This window comes from Phalacrocorax carbo, chromosome 6, assembly GCF_963921805.1.
Source record: "Phalacrocorax carbo chromosome 6, bPhaCar2.1, whole genome shotgun sequence".
NCBI lineage: Eukaryota > Metazoa > Chordata > Aves > Suliformes > Phalacrocoracidae > Phalacrocorax > Phalacrocorax carbo.
This window is the reverse complement of record NC_087518.1, coordinates 59859122-59868614: the sequence shown is the minus strand read 5'-3', so window position 1 is coordinate 59868614 and position 9493 is coordinate 59859122. Positions and strand designations below refer to the sequence as shown.

The following is a 9493-nucleotide window of genomic DNA, read 5'->3' as shown; positions in this document are numbered from 1 at the left end:
ACAGTCAGAAACTCAGTGTTCAAGCCTCTACCTGAACTCACAGAATCCCAGGTGGAAGGGACCTCAGGGATCACCTAGTCCAACCTTTCTGGGAAGAGCGCAGCCTAGACAAGATGGCCCAGCACCCTGTCCAGACAAATCTTAAAAGTGTCCAACGTGGCCGAGCCAACCCCTTCCCTGGGGAGATTATTCCAACGGTGACTGTCCTCACTGTGAAAAATTTCCCTCTCGTGTCCAGTCGGAAGCTCCCCAAGAGCAACTTGTGTCCATCCCCCTTGTCCTCTCCATGGGACTCCACGTAAAAAGGGAATCTCCATCTTTGTAGCTGTCCCTTAAGTGCTGGTACATGGGGATGAGATCCCCTCTGAGCCTCAAGTAACTCAAGCAGACACGTGCTGCACCACAGCCTTCGCGGTACTCCCCAAACTGGAGACCCAGCAGCACGATGTATCTGAGCACATTGCTGTACTCTCTTGGGTTTGCTTTTTCCTACTCTCTTGCAAGAGCTGAAACAAGTCTGAGAGCGCTCCTCTTTCACTCGCCTTGGCGGCACGTGTCCTATTCAGTCGGGATTTAGGGTCAGACCTTAGACTGGTTACATGGGCATAACGAGCTGTGCTATATTAATAATGAAGGTCCTGCTTCTTCCTCATACTAAATACAAATTAAAACACCTTAGTTTAGAGACCACTGCAAATCATCCCACCAACAGGTCACGCCACAGGTGAACAGGTGGGATCAGGTGGTAGATACAATTCAGTTGCAGTGGACAAGAGCTCTGTGAAAGGTAGTTGCCCTTGGCTTCTTGCAGCTGAAGCAGCCTGGTGAGTGCTCACCTGGGTATCTTGGTGCTGCATTTCAGACTGCAGGGCGGAAGCCCTGACGCTCGCTCACTCCAGGTTCACCACCGCATCCTTTCTGTTCTCACCCTGTATTAATAAAACAAATTGTTATTTTAGAGTCATTTCAGGTGGAAAGCACTGATGCACCGGCAAGAAGATACATTAATCCCCCAGATCAGTAGTTCTCTCCGTGCCCCAAAGGGTATTTTTGTAACCTTTCCCACCTTGCAACCAGGTAGCAACAGAGGGGACACTCACCTCTCCCCATTTCTACCCTGTCCCACAATTCATGCAATACAGTCCCTGTTCTGAAGTCAGCAGATACGCAATAATTTGCCCAGAGGCCCTGTGCTCACAAAAGAAATCACAGCCCGGAGGGACAATTTACAGACCAGGTGCCCATCCTGTGGTGCCTGCATGGCCTCAAACGTGTTTGCCACTCATTCTTGTGCATCTGATGGCCTCAAGACACAGAAGGCTGAGGTTTTGAATGAGGTTCATCCAAAGTCCTCAGACAGCTGGCAATTCAAATGCATCAAAAGCGTTCCAGAAGACCCAGTGCCAGCTTCTCTTAAGGTTTGTTATTGGAAATACTGTTGTTTTTTCAGTGTCTGGTTTCCTCTCTAGGTAAACCCTCTCCTTTTATCGTCCTAGGAACCTGCTGTCCATAACCCAATGTGCTCATCAGAAAGTTGCAAGCCTGGGTGGAAGGTGGCATGGGGTCCATCCGAACAACATCACTGGGCCTCAGGAGCTTGCTTGGTGGCAAGACGACCAACAGTAGGTAGGATGTTTGCAACAAGAACGGCGACTGGGAGATTCCTGGGGAAAAAGATACAGGATTAGGTGCTTGCTGCACTCCAGGAGACCACTGCAAGCTACTGGTGGTATCTTTGCAGATACTAGTGGGGTCAAGAGTTGCACAGATGTGCCACAAGTAGATTGTCCCTGTGCTGGGTAAAGGTAGAGTCGGTGTTTCCAGAAGAACTGAGCACTGCTTAAAAGATATCAAGTAACCATCATCTGATGTGCTACAATAGTAACCAAGACATTTTTCCCTGAAGCAGCTCCTGGAAATCACAGTAAAAAAGAAAAATCACGATTTAGAAATGGAATCCTAAAAGACTGCTCCTTTGAAGACAGCTCTGTAAATCTCTCTAAATTAGCTTCTGAATAGCTCTAAATTAACTTCTATTCAGGACTAGATTAAGGCAGTCTGGGTTCAAAGGTGCCTTATGAGAGAGAGCCACCAAATGATCCTGCAATCATCCAAATAATCCACCTGGGATAGTCAGAGCGGCTGAAAGTATAGCTCAGGCCCTTTCTCCCTCTCAGGTGCACTGGCCAGGTCTGTTCTCTTGTCTGAAGACGGGAAAAACTTTCATCACCGAGAGGGTAGATTAGCTCTGGCGCACACATGGGTGACACCCACAGTGCTTCTCCCCCCCCTGCCACCCCACAGAGTTTCTCACTGGTGTTTCAAGCTGGTGCTTTGGCTCTGGTAGGCACCGTGACACTTGCCGCAGCGTCAGGCTCTGGGGAAGCAGAGGCAGCTCAAGCAACATCGAACACAGTCAGGCTACGCTGCTGACATCTGCTTATTTATTGCTTGAGACATAGCGGCACCATACGCCTTTCCACTGAAAGCAAGGTTAAAAAAAAAACACATTTCCCCGGAATATGGTAATTCCTTAATAGCTTGTTCAAGAATGCCAGAGGATCAGTGCTATGTTTAAGCAAAACTAGTATCATCTACGTCTGAATTCTCAAATAATTAGATTGCTTTCATTCCAGAATATTCATACTGGGTTCAGCTTCACAAGTTTTTGGCTGTATCTTGCAGCTCTTGTATTTGGAGGCGATTCCCATAGCCTACAGGAAGATGGAGGAGTTTTGCACACCTTTCCATACCTCTTCCCACTATTTGACCCTGTCCCACCCTCCCACAAAATAAACAACCTGCCTCTAATGACTTTCTCCTCCCCATCGGTGCCAGTCTTGCTCGTTTCTGTGCCCCGGTCTGATATGTCTGACACCATTTCCTAGGCAATCCCAGCCTGACACGGTATGACTGACAGGGTTACCTAGCTGCTGTTGGCCTTGCAAGGCTGCTCCCCAGCAGAGACAGCTTTCAAAGACGAGGCCTGGTCGTGCTTACCTTGCACCCGGTGAGTGATTTCATTATTCAGAAGCAGTGAGATATATATATTTATGTATATATAAAGACAGCATAACCATCAGCTCTTTGAAACAAAATTCTCTCTTTAATTGAAGTGGTAATTTCAAGTATCTTATCGTGTGACTAAGGTTTGCCTTAAGGAAACACTGAGTAAACCCCACGCCCTACATTTGCTGCTTCTGCATAAGAAATGGGCATCTGTACTGCACAATTTAAATCACGAAGGACTAACTATTATGATCAATTGCTGATATTAAAAAACTTCAGCTTTAGGAAGGCACTAAGGCAACAGCTTGCCCCCACAGAAGAACTGCCTTCGCATGAGGAGCAACCTGAATTGTTAATATTTATACACTGACGTGAAAGTCTGAAGTGCTAAATACTCTAGGTGGTCAAAAGTTGCAGACATGCGAACATATTTGCATTAATATGCACTGTAATTGAAGTCAATTTTGTTTTGTCAAATTACTTTTGCCAGTATCTTTACCTTTTTTTTTTTTTTTTGAGTATGAAGAATAAATCCAAGCACCTTATGCCAAAACTTGTATCTATATCATTTACGCCTTTCCTTTGAGGATAGACCCTGCTGAGAGGGTGGCAATACACACAAGAAGCACAATTCACTTCTTAGCAGGAGCTTGCAAATAAACAGGTGGGCACCCACAATTTCCCTCTCTTCTTCACACCTTGTAGACATATACCCTCAATCAGATATTTAGGATGTTCAAGGACTCTACAAGTTTGTACCTGCAGAGCTTATACTCCATTATAAGGTTAAGAGTACAGAGGTTTATTCCTTAGCTTAATGTTTGGTCTCTGTTTTAATCTTACACATTTAAATAAAAGATATAAAACTGCAAATACTCCTCTTCCACTGCGGAACTTTCCAGTTCTGACGACTTCAGAGATGATAATTCAGTCTGGATTTGTGAGAACGTGTCTTAAGCCAGTGACATCTGTAGAGCAGAGAATTACAGCACCTCACAAAGTTACACCTTACCTCAGTCTTCAAGAGTTTTAAAAGATACTACAAGACTGTTGTCACAAAGCACAATTGTATTAAGCAGGAGTAGTGAACTCGTGCTATTCACATTTCATCTCGATAATGCACATAATAGATGTGAGCAGGAAAAAAGGGGCAAACAATCAAAAACTTTATAATAACGGGTCTTAAGCTTGGCTTCAATGTAATAACTCAGCCACCAGCAGCCCAAAGTTAATTTAAAAGACTCTAGACAGGTATTATGTGACAAAAGAGGAAAAACTCAGCAAACTTTTAGCCTGGGAGATTAAGAGGGGAAAAGGTCTGCAGAATGGTATTTTCAATTAGCACCTTATATGTTTCCACAACCCATGACCTGCCTAAAATCCATGACAACTTTCGTGCGCCCTGCGCTGATTTACAGGAACCAATCTAGGCCATAAGGAAAGATAAAGCGAATAACTACTACTTCTTACCTTGGCACCAGCTGTAAATATCTCAAAGCAAAAATTCACCAAAGGAAAGCATTATGCACTTGGAACCAGCGTTTCTTTCCTGCTCGCACAGGGACGATCTAAGCCTCTGTGAATTTTCTGCTGCTTCTTGCTATGGGTTTTTGTTTAGTTTTGAACAATTCTTTCTGTGAACCCGAGATCCATACTGCTGCAGCTGATTATTCTTTTCAGATGGTTTCCTTCACTAACATCCAGAGACTTAATTCTTGTTACAGTACTCTCCCTACCCTGAGGAGCACATTTCCTATTGACCAATACTCTGCTCAATTCTGATTATAATTGTAAAGGCACTGCACTGAGATTAAACCTCCTACTTCCACATCTCATGCACAGCAATCTGAGAGGGTTATTAAAATAGACTCCCTTCTGATCATCTCTGTAGACATTTTAATCTTACATTTAGTGTTTTTATATCCAAACCTTGCTCCTCACACACAGGGGGGAGGGAATTAATTGAATTGAGTGGGAGGTTGATTTGGTAGAGTCCACTGGAACTCAGCAAAAGTATATCTCATCTATTGAAAAGCACTTACACTGAATTCTAACAAAATAAGCCCATTTTTAAACTGCTCACTTCAAAGGGAAGAGTGGGAATCGCTTCTGCTCTGTCTTTCCCCACTAGTGTTTCTAAGATAATTTTTCTTAAAAACAAAACAGGCACCTGGGAGAGGATGATACAACTGCAACGTATGGAGCGGAGCGTGGCGTTATTTTTCCCCTGCCAATGTTATTGCTAATACAGAAACGTGAAAGGTCCCTTTCAGGGGAGTCAGGGGATGAGGGTGGACTGTGAGGGAGACAGTGAGGAAGGCAGTTAACAGTACTTCATTTTCTCTCTCTGCCCACTGCATGAAGTCTAGTGGTCTGGGTTCGCTTGTTGATTTTCTCACGTCTTCTCACTTCTATGTAAAGGACAAAAAGTAGCAACAGCAGGAGAACGCATTTGCCTAAAGCCTCGGCTCACATGTTGGCGCACAACGCAAACTGGAGCTTCCTCCCATTAGGATTGTGAAGCTTCCCATACACCCCAGCACCTCCCAGAAGAGAGCGTGTTCTAAAGAACAGACTACAGGGTTTGTCTTGGAAGAGAAGAGGATCGTGGACGGGGAGGATGTCAGGAGCACGTTAGGTGTGCTGCTAGGTTTACTCTCATGACCTGGCCACATCTCTGGAGAGATGTGTTCATTTGGAATGAATCAGGATTTGCAAGAGTCAAGGAAATGAGAATGTGTAGGTGCCCCATACCCTGCCCTCACATTGCGGATCTTCAGCAAGGAGGCAGAAATATTTGCTGGGAAGGCCAGAGAGAAAAGAGAAAGACTAACACTAATATTAAACATAGGGATACTCACGTGTCTGACCCCAAAGTTAGCAGGCAAGGCTCAGAAACAGACCCAGTAAATCCTAACCGCCTTTTAGCCCTTTCAATAACCTGGAATATGACACAATATTATAGTACTTTAATGTAACACGGATAGGTGAGCTTAAAACCTTCCCCGATTTCCTGGGCCATGTCAGGATTAAAATCTGTGTATTAAAGCATCCTTTTAGCTTCTAAGACTAAACAAAGTTTCAAAGAGGCCATGACAAGAAGAAAGGACTCTCAAGAAAAGCTGCTGTGGAGCTGAGCCCTTGGTTTCCAGGAGCCGAGGTCTCTCACAGAAATTACAGGCAAGCCTCCATGCCAGTTACGTGTCAGTGTGGTCTCTGGAGTTCCACGTTTCCAGTTTTGTCATCCTTATTTTGCTACAATCCATCTCTTTAATACTTTTCTGGCAGGTAGGGGCATCTCAAGCAAGCCTGGCAAGTATGACACACGACAGCTCCAGAGCCCCCTTCCCCCAGTTAAATACAAGCCCATAAAGAAAGGCTGGGTACCTGCAATCCAACTAGAAATCCTGGGAGGCCAACCTCCAGCGGTTAGTTCAGGGTGAACAGGTTCAAATGCCGAAGCACAAAGGGCCCCTCGAGGAGGAACTGAAATTCTCTCTGGCAAATAACAAGGAGTCACAACTTAGTCCGTAACTTCAGGAACATTAGCAGTTCTGTAGCACCATCTTCTTCCTTATATTAAAGCTCCCCTCGCTTTCATTCAACAAACTGCTCTTCTCACTATTTTTAATTAATTGCTTTTATTTACCAGATTTTACATTTGTTAATCTAATCAATATCAAATTAACCTCACCTTCAAGGTCATTAGTGAACATGTTGAAAGAAACTGGTTTTCAGAAAACCCTAGGAGCAGCACATACATCCTCCCCGTTTGACACTAGCAATCACCCTCTCCTGTCAATCGATCCTTTTTCACTGCTAGCCCTTCCTTGAGTATATCAGTAGATTTCTGAGATCTAAAAAACCTAAACTAGCAATTCTGCCATATCCAATTGGTACCTTGCCTGAGAAACAGGCCCAGGTGGATGCTGGAGGGGATCAGAACGCCCAAAAACCTCATTTGGCTTTGCACATGAATAAAACTAAGCTTTGGAGCATGGCTTTTCTTTTTTTGAAGTGTTGCTACCCACTGTTGTAACACTACCCAGCAAAATTTAAAGTCTCTTTTCATCCTGAATATACATCCATAGAAAGCAGAACCCCCAAAACTCCCACCCCCCATTTCAGCATTACCTGGACGCCTCACCGCGAAATCTTGTGATGTGTCTGACACAATGGGTCCTGCTGAAGTCTCGCACCGCACAGATCCTGAGGGACTCGTAGATAAGGTCTCCTGAGGCCAGCACTCCGGACACAGGAGGTGAAGCGTGAAGACGGCACATCAAAAGGTAGCGGTCTCTGGGTTCAGCTTTAGTCCTGTTCAGTCCTCACCAGGTCAGTCCTCACTGGGAAAGACAAGCGGTTTCTGAAACTACCCAACAGCTCCCGGCACCTGCGGAGAGGCAACAGAATTTGCAAGCCAGGGTTGCCACAGGACCGTTACACCTTCACCAACGAGCACAGGGAGCCCTCAGCAACTGCGTGCGGATCATTCGCAGGGGAAAGATGGTACACAGGGGGTATGGAGGCAGCAAGACCAGGGGAATAAAGTACAGGGAAGCAGCGCTGGATGGAGAACAGGTCAGGGGAGCGGCTTTCAAAACAAGCCGAGTGTAAGCATTCTAAACGCTCTGAAGTGGGGGACAACAGGCAGGTGTGGTGGTAGAGAAAAGAAAAAAATACTCATTTTATGTAAGGTTTGGCATATCGAGCCTGAGCTAATGGGAAAATGGGAGAGGAGACAAGAAGGAGTTAGGAGGAAAGAGGCGCAGGATTTCAGACAAGACAAACTCAGTCTAGCAGAACTTTTTCTTTCATTTAATATTCAGTCTGCTTCGACTCTCAAGAACAGAGCTATCAATACACTTCAGAAATTTAGTACAGGAACTAGTCTATGGTTAACTTTGCGGCATGTAATCAGCTCTAAGTATGACACTGCTGATCACCTTTACTTTGTCATTAGCTAAAACCAGAAATATTTTAGTCTACTCCTTGAGAACCTCCCTTATTACAGCTTCTTAAAATACTCTCATAGTACTGAATCAATTTGGTAGAACAGCTTTATTTTTGGCTCACTTTCTTTGACATCCAGATCCCACATCTGTGTTAATATACATGGCAATTATGTTCTAACTAGAAATGCCACAATATTTTACTTTACCCATTACTACATAAATATGTAGATTTATGTGCATGGCTCGTAAGTAGTAAATATTACCATTATCTGTCACCATGAAATAGTAAAAGCCTGGCTCATGAAGCACAGTCTTCTTGCCTTTCTCCTCTTAAACTACAGCGAGGGGCAAAAATCAGAAATGTTTCTTTGAGAATTATTATGGCCTTTACAACATGACTGACACCTCAAAGTAAAAGAGAGCCTTTGCCTCAAGAAACTTAAGGTATAAATGTCAGCCCAACTCCGTCGGGTGAAAGCAAACACCACTCTCATCATATTTAACAAGGAACGAACACACTGTTTCAAAAAAACATTTCTGGAAATGGAAGAACAGGAAAATCCCACTGAGATGACAACCAGAGACTTTAAAAAAAGTTGTGCCTGGGGAATCCTGCTTGGACCTAGAGCAGCAATGGCAGAAACACAACAAAAGCGGTATGATAGGCTAAAGGTAGGGAACAAACCAAACACAAAAAAAACCCCCAAACCCTGCAAAAAACCCCAAACACCCCATGCAGAATAATCAGCATCCCAGAGACCATCATCGTTAATCCATGATTAGAAATATTTTTTCCTGCCTCATTGAAGAAAAAACACATTATGAATTTCAATAACTTTACTTAAGCAAAACATTCAGCACAGCCCGCGAAGCTGATGTCATCCGCTATTTTGGCAGCATGTGGCAAACCATTTCCTAAGATGCTGCTGTAAAGTGATGTGTTTATTATGTTAATTTATGTGATATGTCTGGATAATACACAGTGGTTTAGTAATTATTAGTGTCTAGAAACTAAAAAGGTTCATATGGGCACTTACGTCAATGACCATCACAGTGTGTAGCAGCTTAAGTCCTACAGCTATTCAGTATTTCCACCTATATCTAAAATCCATGCCAGTTCAGCCTTTAGGGCTGGAACAATTATATCAGCATAAAGTGTTTTAAAGCTGAGATTTCATTACATTTAGATGTTGAAGCAGGCAGTGTTGTCTTCCCCCTCCTCCCAGGAGTATGCTCCGTCTGATTTGGCATTTCTCTAACCGTTCAGTCCGCTAAAGGGAAAAAAAACTAATACCAAAAGGGGGAGAGGGAAAAGAGAAGTTTGACTTTTTGGTAGGGAGGCTGCCAGTTTAGCAAGGTGAATCAACCAGGTGAAGGGCAAGAACAAGACAGGCATCAGAACTGGCAGAAGATCACTTAGCCAAGAGCGGGAGGAGCAGGACTAAGCCCTTCACAGCAGCAGCAAGCCGTAAGAACAGCCCAACCATAACGGGAAGGCACCTCCTGTATGATTCCTGGCTACTTCCTGC

At 44.2% G+C, this 9493-nt stretch overlaps 1 long non-coding RNA gene across 1 annotated transcript; it reads right to left on the bottom strand.

Annotated features, from left to right (window-relative positions):
• Window positions 1-853: 853 nt before the first annotated feature.
• Window positions 854-7392, bottom strand: LOC135314111 (uncharacterized). The gene is made up of 3 exons (XR_010373585.1): window positions 7144-7392; window positions 6397-6507; window positions 854-1664 (listed from the first exon to the last, which is right to left on the bottom strand). It is a non-coding gene; the product is annotated as an uncharacterized LOC135314111 (long non-coding RNA).
• Between the last annotated feature and the right edge of the window lie 2101 nt (window positions 7393-9493).